The sequence below is a fragment of the Rhipicephalus microplus genome, chromosome X (assembly GCF_043290135.1).
Source record: "Rhipicephalus microplus isolate Deutch F79 chromosome X, USDA_Rmic, whole genome shotgun sequence".
Taxonomy (NCBI): domain Eukaryota; kingdom Metazoa; phylum Arthropoda; class Arachnida; order Ixodida; family Ixodidae; genus Rhipicephalus; species Rhipicephalus microplus.
Genome location: NC_134710.1, coordinates 505,455,035 through 505,470,612, shown reverse-complemented (window position 1 = coordinate 505,470,612; position 15,578 = coordinate 505,455,035). Strand labels below are relative to the sequence as shown.

Sequence of the window (15,578 nt, the reverse complement as noted above, 5' to 3'; positions counted from 1 at the left end):
GCCACCAATGAAGCTGATGAGGAGTAACAAAAAGGAATACTACGCTTTTAGTGACATCTGTTTCGTAAGCACCATATCATATGGCAATTTTAAACTACTAACAATTTCTATGTGCATCATTTATAATATTTAACTCAACGAACATTGCCACCCTGAAAATAACTAGGTAGACTAAATATGATGGAGCTAAATACCTGACATAGGACCATAAATAAGCTCGAAATGTTGATTCTTTGCCATCAATAATGAGTGAGGAGCCAATCATTCAGCTCAATAAAGCTTCACAAATTTCATCTCTTCCGTTCCTCACTGCTGTGTTTTTTCACTGTTGGATTGTTAAATAGCTTTCTGTCAGTTCTGGCATAGCTTTCATAGGATGTTGCAGACTTATTTTGTCAGCCGATTCTCTGTATTGTTTCAGAAAAGTGTTTCCATTTAGTTATTTTGTTTGCTTGATAAGCTACTAGTATGGGTCTAATCACTTCCTCTTCATAATGCAGGCCCCAATTGCCAGCCGATTGCCTCGCACCATGGCTTGTTCCGCGGTCGTCACAGCCATCACCCTGAAATTGCTGTTTGCCGACATCGTCGACAGTGTACCCCTCTTAGACGTACCCTGACCTGGCGAGCTTGTTTATTCAAGTCGAACCACGTTGGCAAAGTGTCGAGCAAAGACTGGCAACTTCAACATGATGTTCAGTTTGGTGAACTCCACTGTACATGTGAACTGTAGTGGCAGTATGGCTGTTAGTTCCTTCTCTAATGGTAATGCAGGTTGGTGTCCATTTGTCATTCTACTCTAAACGATTGCATTTCCAGCTCCTGCTACTGTTCCTGTGTCCACAAGTATGATTGTATGTATATCTTTAGTTGATATTTATGGTGTTATTTTTTGTGAGAAATAGGATACTCGGCCATAATACTCGTTCTGAATAACTTCGAAAATCAACTTCCTTCCTAACGACTACCGCAAACAAGTGAGAGTTTTAGATGCGGAGCATCTTATACTCGCGCCTTGTAGTGCGCCGTCCGCGCCGTCCGCGCCATCCGCACCGCTTCTCGAACATTCGACAGCTTACGCGCGCGCATGCGCCGTCGCGCCGTCGCCCACTCTTCCACCATCTGTGCATCCCTTCCTCCTCTACACACCGCGCGCGCTTCACTCCTCCACCATCTGTGCACCCTTCCTCCTCTACACACCGCGTTCGACATCTACAATTCTCCTGATTCTCCAGTGGACGCGCATGTGGCGTCGCGCTTCGAGAACATTCAACAGCTGACAGTGCATGCGCCGTCGTGCTGTATATATACTCAAGGTCGGCGCTCGCTCGCTCAGTTGCCGCTCGTCGGTTGGTTTGTACGGCGCGTCGACGTCCAAGGTCGCGGTGAAATGAATTCCAACGAATCCACAAACACAATGATCGACGTCCCTTCGACCAGCGCCGCCCTTTCGCATACGTGTGTACGTGTTCACTCATTTAACACCCCCTCCTACAACCACGTTAACCAATTTAGCCATCGACCCAAGTAAGTCGCAATTTAACACCCCATTTCACAACCACGTTAACCAATTTAGCCATCGACCCAAGTAAGTCACACTTTAACACCTCGTTAACCAATTATATGGTCCGCATCCTCCTCAGTGTTCCCCCGAGGGAAGCTGCGGGCAATTTTTTTGCCACATTTCCAAAGATGCGCATAACCACTCGCTACAAAGTATCAACTCGGAAGCTGCATTCACTGGAAATCTAAAAAAGTTAAAATGCTAAAATTAGTGGCACACACAACGCAAGAAATGCATAAATGAGAAATACTGTAAAGAGCAGTGCATAAAAATCTAAAGAGAACTTGAGGTCACCTCTAGATACAAATTAATAAAATCTGGACTGAATCAACGAGAATAATTGTGTCAAGGCTGTTTAATTATCCAATGGACAAAAGAACAACAACTTGGTAATGAACTGAACAGAAAATAGCTGCATGCCATGTGTATTCGTTTCGTGATAAATATTTCTCACTTGGTTGGGAGGTCACTGTTTTGCGCGAATTACACTGGGCAGTTGCTCCACTGATCGCGTTACGCTTTTTCTGACCGGGTGTCAGCTACCTTAACTTTCTAAGGTGTATTTTTTATGTAATCAATCGGCCACATTTAATGAACCGCTTTTCATTGAATGCGTGTCAGGCAGTAATCACGAAGTTCAGTTGCTTTCAAACTGATAAGCTTCTTTTGATGTGCAACATGTTTTTGCTACGCAGATATGGGCAGGTTTTTGGTTTTTTGTTTTGAAGCTTTTAAGCTCCGTCAAAAGAAGCTGTACTTGAGTGGGATGTGCCAGTTTTTCAATGCTGATATATCGTCTCTGTTCATGAAATCATGACATAGACAGTCAACAGCAATGGCAATCATCATTGTATATAATGCTTGCATCACTGTTGGAAAATTATTGACAAGGCATTGGCTGTCTATGGTACTCGTGTCCTCCTATGTATTTAACACGTAGCAGTTTTGCCAGTGCCTTTTTACTTGCCTATTCACTTTCCCACTGATATTGTAAATGCTATAGATAAAAGCTTTTTTCGTCAAACTTTTGCTAAAATTGTCTCAACAAGTTGTGTTTTCATTTTACAACTGTATTTGTTTTTTACGACCCAGCAGTTGACATAGGTAACGTGCCTTGTTCATATTCATTACTCAATGCCTAAAATGTGCTTTGTAACACTCCCATTCATTTCTTGCTCTGTGACAACGACAAATAAACAAGAAGTAATCTTCGCAAATAAATTTCTTCTTTTTTTCTTTTATATGGTATTCAGGCACTTCAGCGTGTTCTTTCCTGCCTAAGCTGTTTGAATGCATGTCCTCATGGTTGCTGCAATTCTGCACATAAATATACTGCCCCCTCAACACATGCTCACCTATTGTAGTCATTGCTTACAAAGAGCAAAACGATATTTTTCAATGCTCTAAAAATGCAGTATGCATATCACATGTGTTGGAAGCTTTGGAATTCGAAAAACGTGTTTTTGGTCTTACGAACATGCACAAGTGTATTTTGACATTTTTATAGCTTGTATGTTCCAACACCACTTGTTTATGCATGTACGAATGTGTTGATAAGGTGCTGTTAGGAAACAGCTTTTGTGCATGGACATCATTATTGCAATTTTTCACACCATATCTTAGCTTTTTTCCTAACCAGAATCTTCAGGGTGGTTCCCGTAACAAGTCAACATGCCTTTTAATATAACACAAACACAGTAGTATATATTTTCTGCGCACGTCACGTGAAAGTCAACACGTCACACAGCAATGTTGACATCACGTTGCTCGCATGTTGCGAGAACATTGCGTGTTGAAAATGTGATCCTGGACGTTGCCATATCGTCCTGAATGTTACAAGCACTGTTATCATGTGATCAAAAAATGAGGACGTTAAGCACATTTAGGCAACGTTGCTGACTGACATCTGGGCACTTTCATTCAACGTTGGGATAACATTTTGCGTTACTTGGGATGCCATTACTCAAAGCCCTCTTTGTAAAATAAACTATACAACTTTAAACTGCCTTTTATAGCTATACAAATAAATACAATCATTTTGAATTTTAAGTAGTATAAACATCTCGTGTATATTAGTTGGAGGCGCAGTGAGTCCATACCATAAGGGTGCTTCCAATGTATACGTATGTGTACAAAAGCACATTATATTGAATACATTAGTACCCATAGCAGTGCAAACGCCTCATGCAGGATGCAGACATATACATGTTTCAGCAACTTCATTTGCAGTAAATTGGAATTGTGAGACCATGCGAGTTCAGCCTCACCTAGTTGATTTCTAACTTTCTGATAAAACACAAATAAGAGAGCTGCTCTAGTAGACATCGTTTGCACCCGTTGACAAGTCTTTTTTCACCCCTCCTGAAAGTACATACATATTTGCATCAGATAAATGTCAAGGACATATACCACAACACAGGTTTTCTCTCTACTGAAAACGAGGACATTCATTATGATATCTCATACATGCTATTATTTTTTACACTGCAGTTTAAAGCATTTTTTGATAATACATGCACAAGTAATGTTTATTTGTCGGTGGCAGAAGAAAGGTAAAATTAACAGATCAGCCCCATGAAGCTTAACAACATCATTACAACTTTAGGTTTTAAATTTTCAGCATTTTTTCTAGGTAGTAGAGACTGCATACAGTTTTCAAACACACACTCTTCACTACAAAATCAAAATTGGACCGACAGGTAGAAACTAAAGAGATAGTCAGGGTGAAGAGTGAAAGGGCCTCAGATAGGCTGGGCAACGTTTATATAGCAGGAAATATCCTCCTATATAAACCCATTCTCCTATATAGTGGGCACGTCGGATGGTCATCTTGTAGCACCATGTTCGAGCCACTTCTTTTCTACGTGCAGATATTCCTGTGCGGTGCAACAGCAATGGCCAGCGCACATCAAGATGCGACCAACATTTTTTCATCGAAGAACGTAATGCTACTTCCGCGCAAGCGTCAGCCATCATCGACGACGGTTGGGCAACGCTGCTTCCAGCGCCATCAACGTCAATTCAAGTGGATAAAAGAGTCCCCCCATCCCCGGATTCCTTCAGTGGGCACGTCGGCTGGTCATCTTGTAGCACCATGTTCAAGCCGCTTCTTTTCTACGTGCAGAAATTCCTGTGCGGTGCAACAGCAATGGCCAGCGCACATCAAGATGCGACCAACATTTTTTCATCGAAGAACGTAATGCTACTTCCGCGCAAGCGTCAGCCATCATCGACGAGGGTTGGGCAACGCTGCTTCCAGCGCCATCAACGTCAATTCAAGTGAATAAAAGATGCCCCCCCTCCCCGGATTCCTTCAGTAGGCACGTCGGCTGGTCATCTTGTAGCACCATGTTCAAGCCGCTTCTTTTCTACGTGCAGGTTAGTAACAAAGTATCATCTGTCAAAACTAGCAATCGTTATTTCGTCCAGCTGACGTGCTCACGTAGCTTGTATACCTTGTATTGTAACATTAAGCAAGTGTTTTGCTCCCTACTGATGCTATGCGGGGACGTTGAATTCAATCCAGGACCCTTCACTGCGGAATTGTCACAGTTGATTGAATGTCAAAACAACATTAAAAAAAGGCTTGATGATATCGAACTGAAATTAAAAACTGTGGAGGAAACTTCTGAGATAATTAAAGGATTCAGCGATAAACTTCGCAGCCTGGAAAATACGGTTCAAGACTTAGAACGTAATCTCGTTGATTTAGAGGAGAGAAGCAGGCGTAACAACCTTGTGTTCGGCATACCGGAAAAGAATGATGACGCCTCTGACGACCTCATGGATAGCGTAGTCTGCAAAGTGTTCAGGCATGCATTGGACGTGAACGTAAACTCAGTCGAGTGAATTCATAGGCTAGAGTGAAGGCAGCATGGTAAAAATCGGCCAGTGATCGTGAAGTTTTTCGACCACAGGGAAAAAGTTAACGTTCTCAAAAGTTGCTTCAATCTAAAAGGGAAGGGAATCTCAAGTCTCGGAGGATTTTACTGCAAGCACTCGGTACGTCAGGAAGTTTCTATGAAACAGCACTTCAGATATTAGGAAACCGGGCACAAAGGTTAAACTTGCACATGACAAAATTAAGATTGACAATCGATTGCTAACATTAGATGAAGTTAAGCGTGGAATGGTCTCTGCGAGCAGACCGCTTACCAGAGCAACTCGCAACAAATGAAACGACAAGAACGGGGGACTTTTCCGATGCCTAAATATTAACGCTAGTAGTATTCTAGCAAAAAGCGATGCTTTAGACAGTGTTGCATTAACGAATCACCCTCGTCTTTTGATAATTATTGAAACATGGCTTCGCACCGACGTTAGTGACGATGAGATCACGCCTCAGAGTTACCGCATCTATCGCAAAGATAGGAGTAGTCGAGGCGGCAGAGTTGCAATCATATTTAAGGAAACCTTACAAGTTGAAAGATTAGCCAATATACCAGATCTTGAATGCGTAATTGTGAAAGTAGACACAGGCGATCTTAAGTTCATAGTCGGCGCTTTTTACCGCCCCCCAGGCACAGACGAAGCATTCTTTGATAAGCTTAATGAATTTGTTTGCATGGTCCACAGTTGCTCTAGTATTATAATAGTTGGTGGTAATTTCAACGTTTTTTCAGTTATATGAGATACTGATTTTCCTGTACCGTCTTCAAATGCAGCGAAACGTTTAGACTATATAGTCCTTTTTCATGATTTAACTCAACTAGTTAAGCAACCAACCCGCGTACAGAATCCTACTGCTACAACTCTGGATCTTTTTTTCGTTAGCAACAGCATGCTGCGTCATGTGGCAGACACCAATGTGCTTGATGGAATATCCGATCACAAATTCGTTTACATGTGCATTAATCTTAATGACGTTCCAAAAGGCAAGAGGGAAGAACGCGTGGTGTCTGTCTTCTCGCGCGCAGAAGACGTAGAAATACTGGACATATTAAACTTACATTTTTCTCGATTCACTCTACGTTCTGAATGTAGTACTATACTGTTAACAACCTTTGGTGTTTTTTCCAAAACCTTGTGTTGCAGTGCGTTCATGACTTTGTGCCAGAAAAACTGAAAATAATAAAAAATTTTAGCCCATGGAATACTATGCCAGTTGTTCGTTTGGGGCGAAAGGCAAACAGGATAAGAAAACAGCATCGTTAGAACCCTACTCTGTCGAACATGCTTAAACTCAGTAACGTGCATAAAGATTTAAAAGAGAGTATCAAGGAAGCAAAAGATCAGTACTATAACGTCCCTTTAGAAAACTTCTTGCTGTCATCCGCCGCGAAATTCTGGCAGCATTTTGCCCCAAACAAGAAGCGTGTTCATAATATATGTGTAAATGGGACTATCATAACTAATAAAGAAACTATTGCAGAATCATTTAACACGTTTTTTTTGTTCAATGTTTACTGATGACGATGGGAGAAGGCCATGTTCAAAAACGTTTCATGATATCCCATCAATTATTGACCTTGCAATATCTGAGGAAGGAATCTTGTCTCTGCTTCTTAACATAGATCCCAAAAAGACGCCTGGTATTGATAGCATACCTAACGCGTTCCTTGTGAGGTATGCTGAATGGTGCTTGAAGTTTTTGTGCATCATTTTTCAGAAGTCACTATCACAGCACGCACTTCCAGATGACTGGAAATTTGGAAAAATTATCCCTATACCCAAATTACCTGACACTTCTCTCGTCTCCGCCTATAGACCGATTTCCCTGCTTTGCTCATGTGCGAACGTATTAGAACATAATGTTACGAGTAACCAATTTAATGATCTATTTACAGCGCACAGAACTCGACAAGTAAGATGGCGCCAGACCAGCAACCAACGGCAAAACCCACTTTGTCCTCCTCTTTCATGCAGCCGTGTTTAGCGGCTGTTTTGTATCATAACCCCTGGCGGTAGAAGCACCGTCCCGGTGCTAAATTTACGCAGATAATGTCGAAGGGGGGTAGTAGGGCTTTAGCCGAGCCACGTGAACAATGTCGCTCGGAGCTGACGATGACTTTGTTGGATCAGTTGGAACAATCTCGTACGTGACGTCTGTCACTTGGCGAACGATATGGAATGGTCCATTGTAGGGCGACAACAGTTTTTCCGACAGTCCCACACGCCGAGTAGGTGACCAGAGGAGCACGAGAGAACCCGGAGAAAAGTGCACGTCCCTATGGTGAGAATTGTAGAGCTGTTGTTGGCGCGCCTGTGAAGCCTGTAGACGGTTACGGGCGACTTGGCGCGCGTGGTCGGCGCGGGCAATGGCTTCACCAGCATATTCAGTGGCCGCAGGTAGTAACGTGTTTAAAGGTAGAGTTGGGTCCCGGCCATATAGTAGATAGAAGGGCGAATATCCGGCAGTGTTGTGACGAGATGAGTTGTAGGCGAACGTCACATACGGCAAATGAATGTTTCAATCGTGGTGGTCTGACGCAACGCATTTGGCAAGCATATCGGTTAGGGTCCTGTTAAGGCGCTCCGTGAGGCCATTTGACTGGGGATGGTACGACGTAGTAAAGTTGTGCTTGGTATGACAAGACCTCAGTATTTCATGAACGACAGCTGATAAGAACGTGCGGCCACGGTCGGTGAGAAGTTGACGGGGAGCACCGTGCACTAATATTATGTCGTACAGCAGTAAGTCCGCAACGTCGGTAGCGCAGCTGGTCGGGAGTGCTCGTGTGATTGCGTACCGCGTCGCGTAGTCCGTGGCTACAGCAATCCATTTATTTCCGGCTGTGGAGAGTGAAAAAGGGCCCAACAGGTCGAGACCAACTCGAAAGAAAGGCTCGTTGGGAACGTCGATCGGCTGAAGGTAGCCGGCTGGGAGGGCAGATGGCGTTTTGCGACGCTGACAGGGCTCACAAGCGGCGACATAGCGTCGAACAGAGCGGGCAAGTCCAGGCCAAAAAAACCGACGTCGTACTCAATCGTACGTGCGAGAAACGCCCAAATGGCCCGTTATGGGAGCGTCATGGAGTTGATGCAGGACAGAGGAACGCAGGTGCGCTGGGATGACAGGAAGTACGTCTGATCCGAAGGAATCAAGGTATCGGCGATATAGGATCCCGTCTTTCACCAAAAACATTCGTAGGGACGGGTCGCGTGGCGTTGACTCCAGTTTGTCACTGATGCCTCGTAAAGAAGCATCCTGACGTTGCTCTTCGCCGATGTTTAACAGCTGCGACACGGAAAAAACGTCCGTGATAGCGTCGGTATCGGTTGCTTCGTCAACAGTGTAGCGAGATAAACAATTCGCATCCTAATGTAATCGCCCTGTTTTGTACATTACAGAGAACGTGTACTCTTGAAGGCGTAGAGCCCAACGAGCGAGACGTCCCGTGGGGTCCTTCAGGGAGGCTAGCCAGCAGAGCGCGTGATGATCCGTGACAACACAGAATGAGCGCCCGTACAGGTATGGGCGAAACTTGGCGACTGCCCATACAAGGGCGAGGCACTCGCGCTCCGTGATGCAATAGTTGCGCTCGGCTGGAGATAGTAGTCGACTTGCGTGGGCTATAACACGGTCGTGTCCGCGTTGTTGCTGCAATAGCACAGCTCCTATGCCGTGTCCACTGGCGTCCGTGTGAACCTCGGTCGGGGCTAATGGATCAAAGTGAGCCAAGATTGGTGGCGTTGTAAGCAGTGTCGTAAGTTGTGAAAACGATGACGCTTGATTATGGCCCCAGGTAAACGAGGCGTCTTTCTTCAAGAGGTCTGTGAGTGGGCGTGCAATGGTCGCAAAGTCCTTAACAAAGCGTCTGAAATACGAGCACAACCCCACAAAACTGCGGACATCCTTTGTGGTCCTCGGAACGGGAAAGTTCGTGACTGCACGAATTTTCTCTGGGTCTGGACGCACGCCTTGGGCATCGACAAGGTGACCAAGCACGGAAATTTGGCGACGAGCGAAGTGGCACTTGGAGGCGTTAAGCTGGAGTCCGGCTCGACGAAAAACGTCCAAAATATCTGACAAACGATCAAGATGCGAGTCGAATGTGGGCGAAAAGACAATACCATCGTCAAGGTAACACAAGCAGGTGGACCATTTCAACCCTTGGAGCAATGAGTCCATCATTCTTTCAAATGTGGCTGGTGCATTGCAGAGTCCAAAGGACATCACCTTAAACTGATAAAGACCATCAGGAGTGATGAATGCGGTCTTCTCGCGGTCCATCTCGTCGATGGCTATCTGCCAGTACCCTGACCGAAGGTCAATAGTTGAAAAATAGGTGGCACCGTACAGGCAGTCGAGGGCGTCGTCGATGCGAGGTAAAGGATAAACGTCTTTTTTGGTAATTTTGTTAAGGTGACGGTAATCGACACAAAAGCGCCATGTTCCATCTTTCTTTTTAACAAGGACGACTGGAGAAGCCCAGGGGCTGCATGAAGGCTCGATAATGTTTTTCGCAAGCATTTTGCCGACTTCATGTTGCAATATTGTACGGTCCGACGCCGACACACGGTAGGGGCGTCGGTGAATGGGGGTTGCATGGCCAGTATTTATGCGATGGGTGACAATGGTCGTTTGGCCTAAAGAGTTGCTGGCAAAGTCGAAAATGCTACGATAGCCCTCAAGAACGTGGCAAAGCGCTGAAGCTTGCTCAGACGTGAGGTCCGATGACACCATTCGCTCAATGTCGGCACCCCAAGAACGTGATGGAGTGGAACCACTGACTGAGCTGCAGCAATCGTCAACTCTGAAGGGCTCGACATGGTCATCTTAAAGAGCAGTAATTTTGGCCAGGGAGATACCCTGTGGCAGAACTTGGGTGGTGAGTGAAAAGTTGACCAGTGGAAGGAAGGTGCGGTTTCTCTTAATCGTCAGAATTATATGCGGCACAGCAACCCCATGCGTAAGCATCACTGCAGGAATCGGGGCCACCATGTAATCACCATCAGGTACTGGCGGCGTGGAGGATAAGTCGACATGTGTGACGGAGTTAGGAGGGAGACGCGTGAAATCAATGCAGCAGAGGCTGGTTTGTGGTGGGCTAGGCGGGTCGGAAAAGAGGGGTAAATCGAGATGGAGAGAGCTAGCTGAACAGTCTATGAGGGCAGAGTGCGTGGCTAGAAAATCCATACCGAGAATGAGTTCATGAGGGCAATGTTCAATAACGGCGGAAAGAACGACAGTGCTTCTCTCCCCAATAGACACTCGCGCAGAGCACAAGCCACGAATTGCGGCAGTTCCTCCATCGGCGACTCGTACGGCTCGGTTGAGGGTGGGCGTGACAACTTTTCTAAGTCGGCGGCGAAGGTTAGCACTCATAATGGACACATGCGCGCCAGTATCTATCAACGCACTGACACGAACATTGTCGACAGTAACGTCCAAAAGGTTCCGGTTCGTTGTTAACGTTAATCGAGGATTTCTTACGAAGGTCGTCAACGCAGCTCCACCTCCAGAAGCTGCACGGCCTAGTTTTCCGGTCGGGGATGCTGCGAATAGCTCGGGGAGGCAGCACGGCGTTGTGGGGGCGACCGGGACTGACGACGAGCAGGGGACGGTGACCGGTCGTAGAGAGGTCTGCTGAGAGGTGTTGTAGGAGCGGAAAATGTGGTCGGCGTTAATGGAGAAAGTGATGGGGACGATTCGCGAGCAGAAGTGGTGTAATAGTGAGGTGCATAATGGGACGGTGCAGCCCAGCGGCTGCGGCAGTGACGTGCGATATGACCAACGCGTCGACAGTTGAAACATATGGGCCTGTCATCAAGGGTACGCCATTCGGACGGATTGCGTTGTATGCGAGGAGCAGAAGGGGGACGAAAAGAAGGCGCAGCAGAGTATACGGCAGGTACAGGATGTAGGCCGAGAGGTACTAGGATCGTTACCCAGCACCTCCACCAATAATGGTACGAGTAACTTATTTAACGATCTATTTACAGCGCACAGAACTCGACGAGTAAGACGGCGCCAGACCAGCATCCAACGGCAAAACCCACTTTGTCCTCCTCTTTCATGCAGCCGTGTTTAGCGGCTGTTTTGTATCAATATATTCAAGCATTTCTCAGTTTTTCTCGAGGAAAATCATTCAAACAATGACCGACAACACGGCTTTCCAAAAGGATTCTCAACCGTCACACAACTGTCAGAAACTGTTCATGACATTGCAGCTATTCTAGATAGGCAAGGCCAGATTGACACGATGTTCCTTGACTTCGAAAAAGCATTTGGTCGCGTGTCGCATCCAAAAGTTCTCGCGAAACTTAAACCTATACTAAAAAACAGTACATTAGCTTCATGGATTGAGGCCTACCTTTCTTATCGAAATTAAATAGTTTCTATCGACAACGTCCTGTCTGATTCACGACCGGTCAAATCGGGAACCCCTCAGGGCTCTGTGCTTGGGCCACTTCTTTTTTTAATTTTTTAGACGACATTGCCAATGATATCTCGGTTTCTATTAAGTTATTTGCAGATGATTGCATTCTTTATCAGGAAATACGTAGTGCAGATGACCAGCTTCTTGACACCTGTCTGCTTAGACGTAGGTACATTATAAAGAACCCCAGGTGGTCAAAATTTCTAATGTCCTCCACTACAATGTGCCTGATAGTTGTGTCGGGTGTTTAAACGCGTTTACTTGAGTAAATATTACTCTCATTACACTTAATTACTCTCAAGCACCGGCAGAATACAAAACACGAACACAGAGCACAAGTACACCTCAAAAACGAGAAAAATTAATTTAAAACCGACCCACTGCGAGGCGGCCGACCAGCAAGCCCAAACAACTATCTTGGTGACAGCCCCATACACTCATTTGTGCACTGAAAAAAACTTTATTAATGCATTTAAATATAAAAAGTGTACGTTATTATATAATACATACATACGCAAAGGACAAAATATTTTTACTTCTACAAAAAATTGCAGTAAAATTTGAGCACGGGAAATTTGAAACGTTTGCAGGTACTATGCGATTTGGAGCAAATGAACAACTGCGATAATAACCCCCATGAAACACTCATGTTTTTGGAATTAAAAATATACCATTGTTCATGCAGACATTTACACGCGAAATTTTATTGCAATGATTGATGGCACCTATGCATAGGTGTGCCCCCTACGAGAGGGGAGGGCGGCCGCTGGTCACTGTCGAGGGGGCAAAGTAAAGCCCTATACCTAGAGAAATGGCGTGGGGGCACTGTAACACAAACGTGGGTTGCAGTGCCAATTGCTGATAATATATATATATATATATATATATATATATATATATATATATATATATATATATATATATATATACATATATATATATATCTATATAAATATATATATATATATATATATATATATATATATATATATATATATATATATATATATATATATGTATATATATATATAGATAGATAGATAGATAGATATATACATATATATATAGTATATATATTTCTTTTATATATACATATAGTCACGTTCCATTTCACAGGTTTTTGTTATCGTCCCAAAACACCACACGATTCTCAGCGCTAACCGCGCCTGTAGTTTTCGAGAAGGTTCTGGACTGTGGTAGATCATTTCGATAAGATCACGCCCACTGTGCGAACGGTACAGATTTTTCTGGAACCTACGCCACCGCCAGCAATAACGCTAGAACATTCGACGGCAAGAGTATAAATGCCGACGCGCTTCACCGCTTGTCAGTTGTTGATCGAAGGCCGACGCTCCGTTCGCCGCTATCAGTCCGAGACTGCTATCTGTGCAAGACTGCTGCTGTAATTGGACTTTCCGTTTACCGGGCACAGGTTCGCCCAAATAAACAGTTAAATACCAACAGGAAATCTCCTTTCTTCGGGCATGTCACGACCCCGTGACAATATATTGCTCTGTTAGACAAGTTGGAATGAGCGCACCGTGGTTTCCAAAAAAAAAAAAAAGCATTATTAGAAGTCAGCGCCCGGTGTGAATGTCTGCCTATTTCTTTTGTACTGCCTTCTACATGTGCCACAAGGACATTTATTGAGGATGTGCTATCATTTAAGCCAACATGGCATACTTGGTCAAAGTGATGGAAATACAAACATTAAGAACACAGCCACCTCTAGTAAGAGCACAGCACTTCGGGATCTGGAACAGTGAGTAGGTGCACAAGAAAGTTAAGCCCATTCTTAAAGAACATTAAACGAGAAGTTTTCTCAGTGGGAGAGGTCAACATGCTGTGGCAATTTTAAACCCACGAAACATCTGCAGAAAACAGGGTAAACGCGAGTCAAGAAAGGCTGTTATGAAGGCCTGCGCACGAACCTTTTTGTGAATCTAGGCCCAAGTGCTAAGCTTTGTGCAAGCCAAAACTCGTGTACATTGGGAAAGCGTACTTTTAGTAGCACCAGCGTAAACAAATCTTGGCAGTTGGCTTTCTAGTACAAACAGCAATCTCTGCAATAAAAACGTAAACATTTTATCTTAACGGTAACAATGTAAGCACACACAAACGGGCCAGCGAAGCCATGTCAAATTGTCAGTGCCAGTGTAACCATGTGGCAAGATAAACTATTCGCTATAGTTTGCTCCCCGAAAAGTGATGCTTTCATATACGTAGTACAAAAAGTCAGCACTTACCAAAATTTACATGCTTTCTGTTCTTTAGCATCACTGGGGGCATCCTTATCTGCAATATAACCAAATATGTGTCATACACCTGAAAAAAACTAGTAAAGGACATGCATCAAATATTGTTTTAGTTGGTAGCAGTGAAGTCTGGTTAAGAACAGCCAAGTGGGAATCAGCCTAATTTTGTGCATGCGGCAAATCCAAAACGGCGTTATTAAGGTTGTCGAAATTTTCGTCGATTGGTATTAACGGCAAAATGTGACTTCAATGAGTTGCCAAGTTTTCACAGCGCATAAAGATTTCATAATGCAGAATAATGACAACGCTAACGTGAACCTACAGCATTTATGATTGTCTTTCACAATATTCAGTTTTGCGAAGGTTCTGCATCACTAAAGAATTCTGAAAGATTTGGGTCATTCCTCCTCCCATTGTTCTGTCCATATCTAAAGTGCTCGCTTGATGGTGCGCTTATAATACGTTCAGCGTAGAGGGGAAGCAAGTGACGCAATGATGTAGGTAGATTTTTGTTTAGGCGTGCGTGGAGGGGGGGGGGGTCGTTTATCGGAATTGGAGGCCAGACAAGCAAATATGGTCATCATATTTGGCTCCCTACGCCCGGCCTAAAAAAGTTCTGTGCGCCACCGCCTGGCTACGCCAGTGAAATGATGCGACAATGATTTTTTCACTTACTGATGTACATACGCACGCTTTACAGCTCAAAATAATGCGGTCGAAGGCCCCAACACCCAGCCCCTAAGGTTACATAAAGGCAATAATAGAAGAGTAGCAGTATGAAGGCAGCTAGAACCCCGCCCCAATGTTTTTTTTTCAAGCGAGGCATTGTTGCGAAAAGGAAATTTTAACTGCAAAAGTACACTGGCACTGCAGTGGTGACCGAGGAAGCAAGAGGGTATGATGATGTGTAGGGCTTAATGGCGCAAGGGCCAATTGGTGGCCAAAAAGCGCCATTTCAGTGACTAAATAAGTGGACAATGATGTGGTGCGTGGCTGTATAGGGGCCTTGAAATTCCTCGTGCTAACGCGGGTAAAAACATAATAAAATCATGACAATGACATGATATGGATAGTAAAATTGGGTGGCAAAAGGTTTCGATAATAAAAGCATGTGTGAAATATTTGCCACTAGCACAAATGCCTCATCAGCGCCCTTGTGTCCAAGGGCCGAGAGGCAAGTGCTTTTCAATGTAGCCACTGCAGCAGCAACCTCTCTTGAGAGGTCACGCTACGCAATGCCTGGGTATATTACATGGTAAAAACCGACATCTCTTAAATAAGCTAGCAATGATTTATGGGTGAAAAGTGGTTCCCTACCGACGAACATTGCGGGGTGTAATAGTATATTGCCACGTTTCATTTCCCAAGTTTTTGATATCATCCCAAAACACCACACCATTCTCAGCGCGAACCGCGCCCGCAGTTTTCGAGAAGGTT

The 15,578-nt window shown here is 44.5% G+C and overlaps 1 protein-coding gene across 1 annotated transcript in view; it reads left to right on the top strand.

Moving 5' to 3' along the window:
• Positions 1-15,578, top strand: part of LOC119161633 (frequenin-1) — a 1,172,367-nt gene that overhangs the window by 189,405 nt on the left and 967,384 nt on the right. The window lies entirely within an intron of this gene.